The sequence below is a fragment of the Solanum pennellii genome, chromosome 2 (genome assembly GCF_001406875.1).
Source record: "Solanum pennellii chromosome 2, SPENNV200".
Classification (NCBI taxonomy): domain Eukaryota; kingdom Viridiplantae; phylum Streptophyta; class Magnoliopsida; order Solanales; family Solanaceae; genus Solanum; species Solanum pennellii.
Genome location: NC_028638.1, coordinates 27111459 through 27130260, shown reverse-complemented (window position 1 = coordinate 27130260; position 18802 = coordinate 27111459). Strand labels below are relative to the sequence as shown.

The window sequence follows — 18802 nt, the reverse complement described above, 5'->3', positions numbered from 1 at the left end:
AAACTATAGTGATATTCTTAATTCTTCATTTCAACTGTTCAATCTGTTAATAAATGGTTGATTATTTTGAGTTGTTAGTATACTACTCTTATGCAAGAATGATATGAAGTCTAATTACACATCAGTATATTTTAAAAAGTTCTAAATTTTCTGCTAAATTTAACTGTATGATTGTGATTAAAGCTAAGAAGAGGCTTGTCTGCAACCTTTGACAGGTTAATGATGCCGGTCTCATCTAGGGCATAGGACAAGGGTGTGACAAACTTGGTATCAGAGCATGACGTTAAATTACCTAGGGACTAAGGCTCAAAACAACCACGTTGCGTAGTTTCTAGCTTATGATTGTGAAGTGCACCACAACCATGACCTAGATACTTAGTGATGTTAAGAATCTTCCCTTCTTCTACTCTTTATCATGTTGTGCAGAGTTTTGACATTCTCTGTCATTCTAGCATCTAACTTCCTTCTTGTGTGTGCGTGTAGAAAAATGAATACAAGAAGAAAACGTAGGCAGGAGAGTTGAAGAAGCAGCTGCTGGGGGAAACCAAGCTCGTCCTCAAGCCCCCACCACTGGAGTGCAAGTGTCTGTCAACCCAGCTGCCTTGACAGATAGAGAAGTGAGAGAAGCACCGGTTCAGATGGCCCAAGCCTTCACTGGTCAGGCACAGGTTTTCACAGACCAGACCACTAGATAGGTTTCTCCCAAGGAGAACCCACATGCTAGCACTATGGCTAGTAGACTGAGAGATTTCACCAGGATGAATCCTCCAGTATACTGCGGGTTCAATACCAATGAGGATCCCCAGGAGATTATGGACGAGGTCCACAATATTCTCTCTACTATGGGTGTTAATGATGAGGAAAAGGCGAAGTTGGCTGCATACCATCTCAAGGATTTGGATTAGATACGGTACAAGATGTGAGTATATGGCCGAGCACCAGGAAAAGTCCCCATCCCTTGGGACATTCTCAAGACTGCATTCCTGGAGAGGTTCTTTCGTTGAGAGAGAAGAGAGGCTAAGGTTGAGGAGTTCATAAACCTATGTCATGGAGGTATATAATTCAAGGAATACTCCTTGAAGTTTGTTAAACTTTCTAAATATGCTTCTTCCCTGGTGTCCAGTAGCAGGGATGAGATGAGCAGGTTTGTGACGGGTGTATCGAAGGATATGGTGGAGGAATGTCGGGAAGACATGTTGCATGATAACATGTACCATTTTAGGTTGATGGTACATTCACAGCAGGTAGAGGAGAGTCGTCGGAGGAAGAGAGGCCGAGAAGGTAGGAAGCCTAGAATGTAACGCCTTGAAAATCTAAGACGTGTCGTAAAGCCTAAAGTAGGTTTAATAAGTTCTAAATACTGTTTTTAAGTCCACTTTATTGAATATACGTCATTTAGGAAGTTTAAGAACCAAAACGGCCAAGAACGTCCATGACGTCGGGGAAGTTTGTTCAAAGGGGTGTTACCGTTCCTTAGCCTATTTGACTAACTTTTAGGATTTGGAAATGTACGAAAATTTGTAAAAACGTAGTAAATAGGTGTTGGAGTGATTTCATGGTTGAAACGTCCGGGTACGACTCCCCAAGGACCAACCAAAGGCCCTTGAGGAGGACCCTTGTAGTTTGATGCAACACTGCCTGTCAGTGTGCATCGATGAGACAGAAGACGACCTATGTGTGGACCGACGGGGCATTGATGCCACCGTCGTCCCACACTTAGGCTATTGGAGAAGTTCCTTTTACCTGCACAACCTCTGAACTCATCGACGGAGTGCAGAGGGGCAGGCAACGGTCCATGTGTAGATCAATGGGGCGTCGATGCCACCGTTGTACCACACTTAGCCACTGCATGGTAGATCCTCGCCTAGAAAGTCTCTGAACTCATCGACGTACTGCAGAACGAGAGGGGAAGGGTCCATCGACTCACAGACGGCCCGTCGATTGGAGTCTCATCTGTGAGGGTCGAGTTTTCTGCCTAATTTAAGTTGGTGTCATTTAATCAGTTAGGGGGTTAGGTGGTTTAATAAGGGATTAAGGGAGTCTAATTAAGTTTATTTAAGACCCAATATAAATACTTCCAACCCTCATTAATCTAAAGACAACTCACAAATAAACTCTCTTCCTTTTCTCTTCTTTCTCTCTCCACTTTAACTCACAATTGAAGACTAGCAACGATAAGGGTTTGGGGGCTTGAAAGGGACGAATTCACCATCAAATTGTTGCCAAATGTTAAGGTATGGGATCTAATTCACCTTTGAGATTCTTTCCTCAAAGGGTTCCTTTAAAATAGATTTCAATAGTTGAAATTTCTTATGGGTTTCATTCAATTACGAAATTGACGTTATGGATTGAGTTGTTAATGATTTCATAGGTTTATATTGAATATATTAACATTAATTTTAACTTGTGTATGGTAATTGTTGATGATTTAGTCTAAATTTAAGAACATGATCCTCAATCCTAACCCTAGGTTGTGATTTTGATCTATATTGTTTTATGATCATTCCATGGATTTGGTTGTTGATTAGATTAATGGCCTACGGTGTTTTTATGATTGAATTAATATGTATTATAGGCCTACCATGCTATTTCTTGAGATGTGATTTAGGTTATGAATTGTATTATGAATTTAGCCTATGTATCTTATCTTAAGTTATAATCTAGTGTTGAATTGTATTATGGAGATGCAATTGGCCTTGTTATTCTATAGTTATCATTGTGTGATGATGTTCCTCCCCAAATTGGGTTGAGTTATAGGTTGATGGTAAGACCTTGATTATAAACTATGAGGAACACTTGGTGAGTCTTAGACTCTCTATCTTTATTTCCAATTGTGATTAATTGCAGGTAAGTCATGATATTACATTGCAGTATGCCTTATACTATGATTATAGGGTGGTATGATGTTGAATTTAAATGTCTTGACTATGTTGTGAGGTTGATTAAGGTGTATGTGATATAAGAATGGTGAAAACTATCAATTTGCCTATATATGCTATGAAATGGTAATGTGTTAAACTCACTTATACGAATTGTGATTAAAAGACTTATACTCATACAATTCTTATTGAGCTATTGATGATAATGATTATACAAGGGGTAGAACTGATGACCTAAATTAAGCTATGATTGATAATTAAAGGCTTAAAGACATTTCAAAAAGGAACTCTAGCTTAGCACCGAGTGAAGTAGATTGAGGAGTGTCCCTTGCCACATGGGGAAGGTAGGAACACTACAGTATTCTTGAGATTGGAGACTGTAATGCATGGCGCATAAAGAGGGTCCCAATTATATCTCCTAGTTCTTGAACTATGTTGCCCCCATAGGAATACTAGCTAGTGGATCGATGTAGTTGGTATGATTCATGTTTTGGTACTACCTTGGTAAGTAGTCCGCCTTCTTTCGGTGAAGGATTTTATGACACCGGATTCCACACTAGCTCATGTGGTCTATGTCGGTTAGGGCAAGATGTTCCCAAAAGGTAAAATGACATAAAGTACTTAAACTCTAACTTAGATAACCTAAGTGGTCTAGATTAGTCTAGGTAGGGGTATGGAACTCTACCTAAACATTGCACTAGTTATCCTTGAAGGGAGTCTTAGGAGGAAGTTCTTATATATGTTAATACTATGATGATATATGATGTATAATGATGACTATGGCACATGGTTGATACTATATGATGATTAGTTCACTTATGAGTATGCCTTGGGTTATAATGTTAATATATGATGAAATGTAAACCTAATTGTTATGTTATGTAAAGTTGGATATTGGTCATGTTTTGTTGTTGATGATACTGATTGAGTAAGGTTATGGAGCTCTTCTTGGTCATTGCACTTGTTGACTTAATAAGGACTCGTTAGTTGTCTTTCATATTATGATATGATTGACTCTTATTCATTCTTGTGATGTTATTCCTTGATGATAGGGTTGTAGTAACTCATGGTTTTCAAGCATGTTGGAATATGAATTACTTGATGGGTTAGTAAGTAGGTTTGGTTGATTGATATGACTTTTTTGGCTTTGCATTAGGTTCCTAAAGGGGTAAAATGACATGTTTTGACAAAAATCCCCTTATTAGCATGTGTTTCTTGTGTATGTGCATAAGGTCTGATACTCAGTACATGTGGAGTACAAACCCCTTTTTTCTTCCCTTTTCGCAAAATATTTTAGGTTTCTGTCATTGAAGAGTTTGGAAAGCGACATTGTTGAAGGATTTGATTCTTCCTTTCATCCAAGGAGGGTAGGTCCTCAACATCTGAGGCAATGCCATCATCTAGCTTACGGACTTGTTATGAGCTTAATGACTTTTTCGTTTCTTTCCTCTTTAATTGAGTATTGTACTTTCATATGACCTATATGTAGTCTTGTTGAATTGATGTAAGGGCTATGACCATATTGTGATAATCATTTAGATGGTATGAGATGAGATAATCGTTGAGCTAATTCTATATTCTTATATATATGTATGTGCAATAAAAGTAGAAGGCTATGTAACCTTCCTATACGAAGGGTCTATTTATACTCGATATGACTATATATTGTGTGTATGTAGAGGTATATGTAAACCTCCAAGTAGATATAATGAAAGTGTTAAATTTTTCCACATCTTTCAACATATGAATGTAATGACACGAGACTAAGAGGCTAGTCTAAGTCCTTAAAAAAGACGACGACGCCGGTTGCATCTAGGGGGTAAACCCGTGTGTGAAAAACATGGTATCAGATTATGAGGTTAAATATTGTTGAGTAATGTCTCTCTCTCTACCACGTCTGTGTAGATTTGTATTCATAAATGTGAAGCACGCCATACTTATGAGTAGGAACCTATATGATGCTTAGGAATCGCTCTTTTTCTTGGAAATCTTATATCATGCTGATAAAGTATACATATGGTGTGATTTTACATATAATCCTATTGTTGTGTTTATAGGAAGCATGAAAATTGAAGAAATACGGCTTAAAAACTTGAAGCGTAAATTGCCAATGCGGGAGTTTCTCCCCATGGTGGGCAACTTCCTCCACTTGAAGAAAAAGCTAATGTTGACCAAGCACCAATTGATCCTCCTCCTTTGACGGATGTGAATATACGAACCTTTCTTCTTCAAATGGCCCAAGATATGAACAATCAAGCACAAGCGGCCATGACTCAAGCCAAGCTATGACGGCTCAAGCAAACCGGGAGGTTGTGCCCCGTCCACATCAAGAAGTCACTACTATGGATTCTTGTCTAAGGGACTTCACTCGAATGAACCCTCCTAAATTTTACAGGCCTAAGGTGGATGAAGACCCCCAAGAATTCATCTATGAGGTCTCTAAAATACTCTTGGCTATGGGGTTTTCCTCAAGTGAGAAGGCCGAGTTGGCTACATATCAACTCAAGGACGTGGCGCAAGCATGGTATGTACAATGGAGGGATAATAGGAAATGGAGAGGTGGTCTGGTTACTTGGGAGATCTTTAAGGTGGCTTTTCTAGATAGGTTCTTCCCTAGGGATATGAGGGAGTAAAAAATGGTGGAGTTCATCAATCTTCGCCAAGGAGGAAGGAGTGTCCATGAGTACTCTTTGGAATTCATTAAGTTTTCCAACTATGCTCCTTTTTTGGTCTCTGATCCTAGAGACCAAATGAGTCTTTTTGTGATAGGGGTGTCAGAGGACTTACTATAGGAGTTCCATTTGGCCATATTACATGACAACTGTCATGATCTCGATTCTAGAATCCGAATTGCAATTGGTGTCGTTGACCTCATAGAGGTCGTAGACAAGCCTCTTATTGCATTCATCACATTCATACGGTTAATTTTAGTGGAAAATATAGAACTTTTTGTTTATATTTGAAGTATACTTAGACTTCATATTGTAAACATATAAACGCATATTTGTAAGGAAGTTCATTTCTCATAATCAAGCATCTAGTTATAGAAACATACAACTTGAAAGATATAGAATCTCATGTCATAAGTAATACGTGCCAAAACGGCATCAATACTAGCGTATGAATAAAATAGGAAAGAAACACTATTGGAACATACTCCACTAGTTCAAACCTACTACTAAGCAAGAAATGTAAAGGCAAGCATCCTCGAATGCATGAGGACCTACCAAGTCTGGATGAAATCTCTGAGTCCGAACAACTGCAATGATACCTTCAACGTCTACCTTAGCCTGCACCTAAAATAGTAATACTGTATGGAATTAATACACACTTGTACTAGGTATGAGTACATGCAGCAACACATAACCGTAATGCATGAACAAGAACGGCTATTCCTAATCAACATGCTTTCTTGGAAGGTCAAGTATCGTGACTTGCCTAATTTGTAATAGGAAGGTCATGCTATGATTATGTCATACATCAAACATACATAGGTTCACATAACATACATTTCATGTTTCATATATCATACATTTAATATCCACAAGACCTTGGAATCATAGACGTAGCATCAAGATATCTCAAGTGAGGGCCCAACATATGGGACCTCAACCTGAGGGCCTCCTTTAGCTAAAATAGAGTCTGCTTCATCCGTTCATTATTACTTCACATTATTCATTTCATTCATTCATAGGCTGATGTAAACACCAGCTATACCTAGGATTAAGTTTAAGACTCTCATCGGGATCATGAAGTGCAATGACCAAGAATGACCTAATATCATTACTTGAATCTGGTTTCACCTCCTGATTGTCTTGGACAAACACCTTCAGTATCACTCATTTCATTATCTTTCATACTTTGAGGAACTTTCAACCTTAACTGACATAGATCCTGTGAGCATCATGAAATCCGGTGTCTTCCCCACACCAAAAAGAGGTAGACTCACTGGCCAAAGTGAAACCAAAACATCCTAGCTTTATGGGTTCGAACAAAGTTATTTCCCTATGTTGGCAACAGAGTTCAAAGACTAGGAGATGTAGGGAGACCCATACCCACCTTAGTGGACAGTCTCATCTTCATGGGAATTACGTGAACCTCTGCCCTTCCCGAAAGAAGGATCACCACTCATAACTATCCTATCGGTGCTTAGTTTAAAGTTCCTATTTACATTCAAATCATACATCATCGAATCTTGCTTCTAGAATGAGGTAGTCATATCTCATTAGATGATTTCTTATCTCTTCTTTACGTATTAAGTGTGAATTTCCCTTATACTTACATATAGAATGTGATTGAGACTTGTCTCTTAATATCCAACACTCTCTTAGGTGAGCACTTTTAGTGACCTTTACTTAGTCTTGGTTGAGACTTGTCTCACCATTCATCTTAGCCTTTTATAATGTTGTCACCATTTTCATTGGCATCTTTGTTTAACATAATTACTCACCTCATTACGTGAATGTTCATTTTTTTGTCTTGCTATTAACTTAGATCGTATGTCATGCACATGGCCTTTGTTATACTTCACACTCATGGTAGTACCCCTTTCGGGTTACACCATACATAAGGCTTGCTTTCGTGATTTAAGTGATCTTAGACTTTACCCATGTTCGAATCACTTCGGCAGTATCTATTCTCTTGATTTATTTTCATTATATGTATGTGTGTGATACTTATGTCTTTTCACACATTCGGCCAAGATTAACCAAGTTCGATCCTTAGTGGCTGTGTTTTATTTTTATTGTATGTAAGACTTACGTGCCTCACATTTTTTGGTCAAGGGGATCCGTGTTAGAATCCCTTGGGCAGCATATATTTTTTTTTGGTTATATGTGAGACTTATGTATCTCACACACTTGGCCTTGAGGCCGGTCTCGATCCCCATCCTTACACTGAACATTATTATCTTTTTTTAATTTACTCAAGACCTCTTCATCTAGTGTTAGAACCTTGAGATCTCGGGTTCGATTCTTAGGTGTAGCATTTTCTTTGATTTAATTTAGCCGAGTCTTCTATAATTAGTATTAGGTCCTTAAGTTCATTTTTTTCTTACACTTTAGTCTAAACAATTTGGTTTAGATTTTTATGTCAACTTTAACCAATACTTTAACCTACACTTATGTCCATATATCCGTACCATTTCTTTGTGCATTGATGTGCATTGCCGAGAGTCATAGACTCATTTTAATTCAGCAATTAGCATTTCATTTCAGAACAACATTTTCATTTACTTTCCATGAACATCACGGTTTCATCATCATATGTTAATAACATGACAATTACATAGAACATAATTCACCACATTATTGAAAACATCCGTAATATGCATCTCATGGTATTAGCATTATCGTGTACATAAAGCAACATACAATCAGACAAACATAAAATGATCATACGCTGTCCGAGAACATCACATTGCACACAATCACAAACGTTCCTAAGATTGTCTACCTGCAAACATACCAACGCATGCATCAACTATTCAGAGGATCTAATGATAGGGGCATGCAACGGGGGCAACCTTTGTTTTCGATTGGAATACGTACTGAACCTTAAGGGACTCTTGGGAAAGAGACCAAGAGAGAAGAAAAAACATACCTTTTTCATCTTGGACAACCAGCCACAAACACGTCCTAACCCATGCACAAACCTCTCTTCCGAGCCTTGATTCATGTTCACAAGTGAAGTTCTTTACGTGATTTCTTAAAAACACTTAGGCGTACTAAATTTTCTTTTCGTTTTTGATGGATGAATGCCGAGAACTCTTAGAACAGTAGACTTATTTTATTTTTCTGTTTTTGAATTGCAAGGTAAAGCTAAAAAATGTTTTGTGGATATATAATGAATTAAGAGTGCACATTGAGTATACTCCTAGTAGGAGTCATGCGCCTCTTTCCTTGGGAGTTTGTTGTTGGCGTATTAAACACAATTGAAATGATAAAATCAGATTATAATCTACATATTAAGTTACTATAATGCCCAACCTGATTTTTGTTTAGTTTAAAACCATTTAAATCGCCCCTTTTGTTCCTCCAACTCGGCTCGAACCCGAGTGTCGAGATCCGGTCAAATTCTGGCCTGACCATAGAGCTTTGACCCTTTTTCACTAATTAAAAACCTTATTTTATTATTTAAATATCAACCTAGGGTAATTACTATACTACCCCTAACCCCAAAATTATCTTTTTAGCCCTAAAACCCTTAAAACCTATCACTAACCCTCTAAGTCTGATTAAGACTCACCCGGGTGAATCTTAGTGTTTGGGGACCTAACATGGTTTGAACCAACCCTGCCTAGCTCAACCAACTCACCAAGTTGTTTTGCTTTGCTGGTGCATAGGTACAGGGGTCTGGTTCCACGTGCATCAAGCCGTGTGAACCCGGTCTAACCTATATGCATACACTTAGGTTTTACTTACCATAGTCGTTTTTGGGTTGTTACAAAAAGATGAACATTTCCCGTCTTATGGTGCATGCAAGAAGGGTTGAAGAGGGAAGATCTAAACAAAGGAGTAGAGATGCTAAGATAGAAAGATCATTTGATGGAGTTTCTACAAAGAATAGGTTTTAAATACAAGACACACCTCAATTTATGAAGCGGGTTTCTAATCAAGTCCCTTCCAAGTTCCCAAAAGCTAGTGGTGACAGGGGTCTAACCCAAAATTTAAGAAGGGAAAAGGTACTAATTCACCAAATAAGAAGACAACTTGTTGAAAATGTGATAAAAAGCACTATGGTGATTGCCTTAAGGGGACGGATGATTCATTTAGTTGTGGAAAGAGTGGTCACAAGATGAGAGATTGTCCAAACTGGAAGAGTCAAGACAAGGGTAGTGGTCAAGCTCAAGCAAGTTCTTCGAGTGATGCTCCAAAGAAGAATCGCTTATATGCTCTCCGCTCTAGGGGTGAGTAAGAGACTTCTCTTTACGTGGTGACCGGCATGTTGAAAGTATTCTCTATTGATGTATATTCCTTACTTTCTCCCGACACTACTTTATCATTTGTTAGACCTCTAGTACCTAAAAAGTTTGATATTTTACCGATATTTTGCATGAACCTTTTGAAGTGTCTACTACAGTGGGAGAGTCGGTTTTTGCAAAAAGGGTGTATAGAAATTATCCAATAATGTTGCCCAATAGAGTTTCATATGTTGCTCTAGTAGAACTCGATATGCTAGATTTTGATGTTATATTAGGTATAGATTGGTTTCATGCATGTTTTGCCTCCATTGATTGTATGACAAGAGTGGTGAGGTTTTCCAAATGAACCCGTTGTTGAGTGGAAGGGAGGAAATTCGATTCCTAGAGGTCATATTATTTCTTTTCTTAAAGCAAGCAAAATGATCTTAAATGGTTGTCAATATCATATAGTAAGAATCCAAGATATAGACTCCGAATTTCCTCCCATTGAGTCGGTCCCCGTAGTGAGTGAATTTTTGGAGGTCTTGTCTAATGACCTTCTCGGCATTCCTCCCGAATGGGAAAATGACTTTGGATTTGATTTGCTACCGGATGCAAATCCCATATCAATTCCTCCTTATTGAATGGCTCAACCGAGTTGAAGGATTTGAAGGCTCAACTCAAACATTTACTAGATAAGGGTTTTATCAGGATTAGCATTTCTCCATGGGGTGCTCCGGCTTTGTTTGTGAAGATGAATGATGTGTCCTAAAGAAAGTGTATTTATTACCGCAAACTCAAAAAGGTCACCATTAAGGATAAGTACCCTCTCCCTCAGATTGATGACTTGTTTTATCAACTCCAAGGGGCGAGTAACTTTTCAAAGATAGACTTTAGGTCGGGGTATCACCAACATAGGGTGAGAGGTGAGAATATACCAAAGACCTTCTTTCGGACTCGGTATGGGCACATGAGTTCTGGTGATGCCTTTTGGTCTAAAAAATGCTCCGGCGGCGTTTATGGACCTATTGAATAGAGTGTTTCGAAATTACCTACATTCATTGTCATTGTCTTCATTGACGATATCTTAGTGTATTCAAAGAATGAGGGTGATCATATGGGTCATTTGAGGGTAGTATTGCAAACCCATAAAGAACGTCAATTGTATCACAAATATAGTAAGTGCGAATTTTGGTTGAGGTCGGTGACTTTTCTTGGGAACATCATCTCTAGTGAGGGAGTTAAGGTAGACCTAAGGAAAACTGAGGCGGTGAAAAACAGTCCTAGACCTTTGACTCCAACCGACATTAGGAGTTTCTTGGGTTTAGCGGGTTGCTATCGGAGGTTCGTGGATGGTTTCGCATCCATTGCGTCTCCTTTGACTAATTTGACCCAAAAGGTTAAGAAGTTTGAGTGGTCGGAGGCATGTGGGAAAAGTTTCCAATTATTGAAAGATAGGCTTACTTCCGCTCCTATTGACCTTACCAGAGGTTACAAAGAGTTCTGTGGTGTATTGTGATGTATCCCGAGTGGGTTTGGGGTGTGTGCTTATGCACCCCGGGAAGGTGATAGCCTATGCATCTAGGCAACTTGAGGTACATGAGATAAACTATCCCACTCATGACCTTGAAGTAGCGGTCGTGGTGTTTGCTTTGAAAATTTGGAGGAATTACTTGTATGGGGTTCATATTGATGTCTTTACCGATCATAAGAGTCTCCAATATGTGTTTACCGAAAAGGAGTTCAATCTTCGACAAAGAAGGTGGGTAGAGTTGTTCAAAGATTATGATATAAGTGTCCTTTATCACCCTAGAAAGGCCAATGTAGTTGTGCATGCCCTAAGTTGAAGATTATGGGTAGTGTCTCCCATCTTTACGAAGCCAAGAAGAACCTAGCAAGTGAAGTACATAGGTTTGCTAGGTTCGGGGTGAGGTTGGAATGTTCTCCGGATGGAGGTTCTATAGTTCATCATAACTCTGGGTCATCTCTAGTGGTTGAGGTGAAGTCCAAACAACACCTTGATCATGCATTAATGGAGTTGAAAGAATCGGTTATCGGCAAGTTTAATGAATCATTATCCTTAGGGGGATGGACTGTTAAGGTACCAAGGGAGATTTTGTGTTACCAATATAGATGGGTTTAGGGATCGGATCCTAGAAGAAGCCCATGGGTCTCGCTACTCAATTCATCCAGGGTCAACAAAAATGTACCATGACTTAAGGGAGATATATTGGTGCGAAGGTCTAAAAAAGGACATAGCAGAATTTGTCCCTAAGTGTTTGAATTGCCAACAAGTAATGGTCGAAAACCAAAAGCAGGGTGGCTTACTACGGGAGATCCAGATTCCTACTTGGAAGTGGGAAGACATTAATACGGACTTTGTAGTATGTTTACCTCAGAATCAAAAGTCATATGATTCTATTTGGGTGATTGTTGATCGATTGACTAAGTCCGCCCACTTTATTCCAATTAAGTCTTCATATTCGGTGGAGGATTATGCAAGGGTTGGGTACTACGGTGAAGTTGAGAACCACTTTTCATCCCCAAACGAATGGTCAAGCGGAGCTTACGATACAAACCCTTGAATATATACGTAGGGAATGTATTATTGATTTTAAAGGGAGTTGGGATAAACATTTACCTTTGGTAGAGTTTGCCTATAACAATAATTTTCATTCATCCATTTACATGTCTCCCTATGAAGCCTTGTATGGTAGGAGGTGTAGGTATCCTATTGGATGGTTTGAAGTGGGTTATGATTCGTTTCTTGGTCCCCATTTGATTTATAAGACTTTGGAAAAGGTTCATATCATAAGGAATCGGTTGCAAATGGCCTATAGTCGGCAAAAGTCTTAAGCCGATCATAGGAGAAGGGATTTGGATTTCGAAGAAGGTGATAAAGTGTATCTGAAAATTTCGCCAATGAAAGCGTTGATTAGATTTAGAAAAAAAGGGAAATTGAGTCCTCGTTATGTGGATCCCTATGAAATCTTGCAAAGGGTTGGTAAGGTTTCCTATGAATTGAAACTTCCTAGTGAATTGGCTTCGGTTCAGCCGGTTTTTCTTGTTTCTATGTTGAAGAAGTGTATCGGTGATTCCGAGTCCATTCTTCCTATTGAGGGTCTTGGTTTCAAGGATAACCTCTCTTATGAGGAAGTTCTGATTCAAGTTCTTGATAGGCAAGTCAAGAAGTTAAGGATTAAAGAAGTGGTTTCCGTAAAGGTGTTATGGAAGAATCTAGTTGAGGGTGCAACATGGGAGGCCGAGGCCGACATGAAGTCCTGTTACCCTCATCTCTTTTATAATTAAGGTTAGTCATTCTTTAAATAATATAAATGTGACTAGAAATTGAACTTCTTTTATTTTTGATGAAGTTTTACAAAAATGTGCATTTTGGGGTTTCATTACATTGAAATAGTACCTCTAAAACTTGAATTTCGCCTTTTTTGTATATTTGAGTTATGTTGTGAATTTTGGCATGCGAGTCTTTATGAAATGATATGTAGCATATTGTTAAGTTGAACTTGTGCCAATTGACTAATGTAATGTATGTTCTCGCTTTTCTTGATCTTCCAAGCTTGAAGCTCGCCTGCTTTGAGAGAGGAGAGACAGCCATTTGATGCATTACAATGGAGAAAAGTACTATATGCTTTATAAGTGTTGTAAGAAGGAAACGCCTCATGATGAAGTTATTTGAGTCTTATGTGTGGTAATACGAATTTAGAAATTTGCCTTGTAGAAATGACATGATTTATGGGCTGCTAGTTTTGAGTTTATTCCTTTCTCCAAAAGAATTTGTGTCATTCGGGGACGAATGTGCCTAAGGGGAGGGGATAATGTAACACCTTGAAAATCTAAGACATGTCGTAAAGCCTAACGTAGGTGTCATAAGGTCTAACTACTGTTTTTAAGTCCATTTTATTGAATATAGGTCATTAGGAAGTTTAAGAACCAAAACGTCCAAAAATGTCCATGATGTCTGGGAAGTTGGTTCAAAGGGGTGTTAGTGTGTCTTAGCCTATTTGACTAACTTTTAGGAGTCGGAAATGTACACTAATTGGTAAAAACGTAGTAAATAGATGTTGGAGTGATTTCATGGTCGAAACGTCGAGGTACGACTTCTCAAGGACCAACCAAGGGCCCTTGAGGAGGATGCTTGTAGTTTGAGGCAACAATGCCTCACAGTGTGCATCGATGGGACAGAAGACGGCCCGTGTGTGGACCGACGGGGCGTCGATTCCACCGTCGTACCACACTTAGGCTTGTGGAGAAGGTCCTTTCACCCTCACAGCCTCTGAACTCATCGACGGAGTGTAGAGGTGCAGGCTACGGTCCGTGTGTTGATACATGGGGCATTGATGCCACCGTCATCCCACACTTAGCCAATGCATGGAATCCCCTCACCTGCACAGTCTTTGAACTCATCGATGGAGGGTCGAACGAGAGGGAAAGGGTCTGTCGATTCACAAACAGCCCATCTATCGGGGTCTCGTCAGTGAGGGTCGAGTTTTCTGCCTAATTTAAGTTGGTCTCATTTAATTAGTTAGGGGTTTAGGTGGTTTAATTAGGGATTAAGGAAATCTAATTAAGTTGATTTAAGACCCAATATAAATACTCCCAAACCCTAATTAATCTAAGACAACACACAAATAAACTCTCTTTCTTCTCTCTTCTTTCTCTCTCTACTTGAACTCACTGATACGCTCAAACTTACTTCTCAAATAAGAAGTAAAGCGGTCGTGTCAAGTAAATAACCCAACTAGTGAGGTTGGGATCGTTCCCACGAGGAAAATAGTTTAGACTTAACTTCAATCTATTATTACTTTTGTTTAGTCAATTACTTCCTCGGAAAGTAAAAACAATAAAAGGGGTTTTTATTTCTAAATGAATGAAAATAACTAACGAAATTGAAAGAGACACTAAACAGCTTTGAATGTTGGAGTTTAATCAATTAATCAAAGTAACTAGGGTTTACGTGTTCCCCACAGGTTCATAACTTGATAATTCTAACTATAACTATTCTTTCCTACTATCTTGCATGCAAAGTGATAAGTTATGTATTTCTAAATCCTTGGTCCGGCATCTAGAAAATCTCACTCCGCACCTCGTACCAATCAATACTAGCCTATTTGATAGTATACACTAAATCTATGTTGATAATTCTTTCCCTATTATCTACCTCCTTGGTCCGGCACGTAGCAATAAGGAGAGTTCTAACGTTGGTCATCCGTTAAAAAGACTTCAAAGCTAAAGAATTATTCATACATGCAAGACACTATTCTAGAATTTTTATTTTCGTTAGGTTTTATCTCATTATTTGCCTATGGTTCCCACAACCCTAGTTATGGAGTTTAGTTACCCATAGTCATAATCACAATATTCAAATATATTATATAAGAATTAATGTACTTACTTCAATGAGAAAGAGTAAAAGCCGAAAGTTTTCTTGATTAATCACCAAAAATCACCAACAATCACTTGCAAGAATCTCAAAATAATCAAGAATCGCACAAAAAGTCTAATGATAATCAAAAGTCTAACACTAATACACAGAGTCTAATAATGACCCAGAGTCTAACAATGGTCCCGAGTCTAACAATGGTCCAAGAGTCTAAACTCAAAAACGAGGTTTTCTCGAACTATTTATAGAAAATAAAAACCTAATTAAACAAGGACCCTATTTGCTGGAAATCTGTCAAAACGCGGCTGGGTCGACGGACCTCGCGACGGATCGTCGTGGTCACGACGGACCGTCATGGACTCCGTCGTCCCATACTTGATGAAATTTCTTCTACTTCTCTCTTCATTACCCTCGACGGCAAGTATGACGGACCGTCATAGTCACAACGGTCCGTCGAGGGTCTTCGTTTCAAAACACAAACTCTTGGAATATGGGTACTGGGATTACTTCTCTGAACTTCATGACGGACCTGCAGGACGGACCGTCATAGACACGACGGACCTTCATGGACTCCGTAACCCCACACTAGCTCAGACTTCCCCATCTTCCTTCAGCAGCTGCACTACGATGCCACCTACGGACCGTCACAAGCATGACGGACCGTCACAAGATCCGTAGGTGGTCTCTTCTGCATTTCTTCACACAAAAACCTCCGCATACATCTTTGAACAGATTTCCTGCAAATAAGGAGAAACTTATATAAAAATTAGCACAAAAAGGCTTTTGGACACACTAAACTTTAGGAAAAAGCATTAATAATACCGTGAAACCTCAGTATATCAACACCCTCAACTTAAATTCGTTGTTTGTCCTCAAGCGACGCACTATGACTCAATACAAAATCTTTGTACAATAGTATCCATGTTTTATCCTTTGCAATCATTTGGCTATCAATCCCGATTAATCTCATCATATCTATGCATGCTATCACTATTAGGCTTGAATTATGTGGGATCAGAACATGACACAGACTCACCATGCACTAACACCTATCCTCTTCAATTTCTCACCGAGGTGCTAACAATTCCGGTATTGCAACTAGTGTCCTCACTTTAAAACAAAATCCTCATTTTTCACACAATGATTTCAGTTTGAGTATAAGGATTACTTTTCAACACTCGCTCTCAGAACAAAGTCACACTCATTCATACCTATTGCCATAAGCTTGCCCTTATTTTCACTGCCTTAAGTTCGCTATACAACCCTTAGGATCACGATAGGACTTTCTTAGCTTGTAACATAGGCTCAGGGTCAGGTAGGGTATATTTAGGTATACTTTGGTGACTTTTTGCCCTCCTTGACATATCGGCTAAACATACCATTTTCGATCATTTTATCTCGCCCAGTTTCTCATATTCTTTCACCTTGCTATATTCTCTTCTTTCTTCATTTGTGTAAGTGACTCACTTCTTTTCTTGCTTGTATTTCTTGTATATTTTTCTTTTTCTTTACTTATCTTTCAACTAATTCATGAGTAAATTTACTTTTGTTCTTTCTTTCTCTTTGGTCTTTCAACCCCACTTTCCAGAGCATTCCTCATAATAGCCACCCTCAACTCATGGCCTTGCCATGAGTCAAGGTACACAATACCCAAAGTTGGGTCAGGGCCATAATGAAGGTTGTTTAATGCATTAGCCACCCTCAACTTATGCTTTTGGCATAAGCTGAGGTGCACATGTCCAAGGAGGGACCAAGGCCAACACTTTGTTCACAGAAAAGATCAGTTGGGGTGAGAAAGAAAGGTCTAATTTAAGCTCAAATCATTTGGATCAAAGAAGGATAAATATCATTTGGTTTTCTTTTATTTTAGGCTAAAAATGGGCTATATTGAATAAGGGCCTATGATCCTTTCCTAATTGTCTATTACAGCTTACTTTTAGCAGGACTAACCAGGCAAGTTCTAGCTCAGTACAAATAGTGGACTATTCAAATCTTCCTCACACTCACCTGACATCTCTTCACTCTACCAGATTATCAGACACCTAGTTCAAATTTTAGACTTAGGGTCATGCAGTGGTGTACTTCTATGTCATGCTTAGATCCACACATTTATCAATTTCTATGCCTAGTCATGCACCATTTTCCATTTTATCAGGATTTCATTTTAGCCATCATGCTCCAGAATTAAACTATGTACACAATATATAGATATGCCGGTTCAACAGAAAAAGTAATCAGTCTCTTGGGGAAAAAGAACACAGGCAAGAAAACCCCAAAAGAGGATAGTGAATTGAGCTACTTAGACTTCACCCTAGCACTCACTTTCCATTTACCCCACCCCCAACAAAAAGACATGCAATTGTCCCCAATGCATAAAAAAATTGAAATACAAGAGTGGTAGGTGAAGCAAACCTGGGGCGTAAAGCGCGGACAATCAGCACAGACCGTTGTGATTATGACGGTCCGTCGTCGCTGTCCGTCGTGGGACACTTAAAAAAATGGAGACCCTTAAAAGAGGGTTCTCTGACCGTCATGACGGTTATGCAAGATGGACCGTCGAGAGTACGATGGTCCGTCGTAGATGTCCGTTGGAGTATACTTAGAAAATGTGAGAGACCCTTAGGAATAGGGTCTCTGACAACAAGAACGGTTGTGCTGGACGGACCGTCGAGAGAACGACGGTCCGTCGCATGTGTCCGTTGGTGACTGTTGCAGAGTGATTTTCTGCAGAATTTCCTGGAGATGTGCCTGCAAATTTAAAACCCATTAGTACAAAATGCTACCATTACTAGAAAGAAAGAAAGAAAAGAAAAATATAAGTATTGGGTTGCCTCTCAACAAGCGCCTGATTTAACGTCGCGACATGACTGAGGACACTTGATTACTTAGCCTTCATCAAGATGGTATGCCTCTATCATTTCATTCACCGATGCAGTAAGCCCAAAATAGAGCTTTATTCGTTCTCTATTCACCTTAAACCGCACTCCCTCTTTGGCTTTTAACTTAACTGCTCCATGAGGGAATACTTAGGTAATAAAGTAAGGGCCAGTCCGTTTGGACTTGAGCTTGCCCGGAAGACTAGGCGACCCAGAACTGTCTAAAAGCACCAAATCCCCAACCATAAACTCTTTTTTTGAACTTTTTTGTTCATTCTCCTTCTTCATCTTTTCTTTGTGAGATATGGAGGATACCGATTGGAGCTCACCACTCTTCCTCATAGGTCCTACAAACGTTGAAGTTCGCTTCTTTATTGTTCGACTGAAATTTCATCTGCCCCTTTTCCATATCAACTAAGGCTCTACCTGTAGCAAGGAATGGCCTCCCAAGAATAATAGGCACTTAAAAATTGACTTCACAATCAAGAATAACAAAATCAGCCGGAAATATGAATGACTCCACTTTTACTAGCACATCATGGAGTATCCCTATAGGCCTTTTCACTGTCCCATCAGCCATCAGTAGCCGCATTGCAGTGGATTTTGGATCCCCCAAACCCAACTTCTTGTAGATAGAGAGGGGCATGAGATTTATGCTTGCCCCTAGATCACATAATGCTTTCGCAAAATATAATGACCCAACTGTACAAGGAATAGTGAACGCACCCGGATCTTCTTTCTTTTG

General features: G+C 39.2%; 1 pseudogene; it reads left to right on the top strand.

Moving 5' to 3' along the window:
* The first annotated feature begins 728 nt into the window (after positions 1 to 728).
* LOC107009839 overlaps positions 729 to 18802 on the top strand; it is a 114485-nt pseudogene continuing 96411 nt past the window's right edge.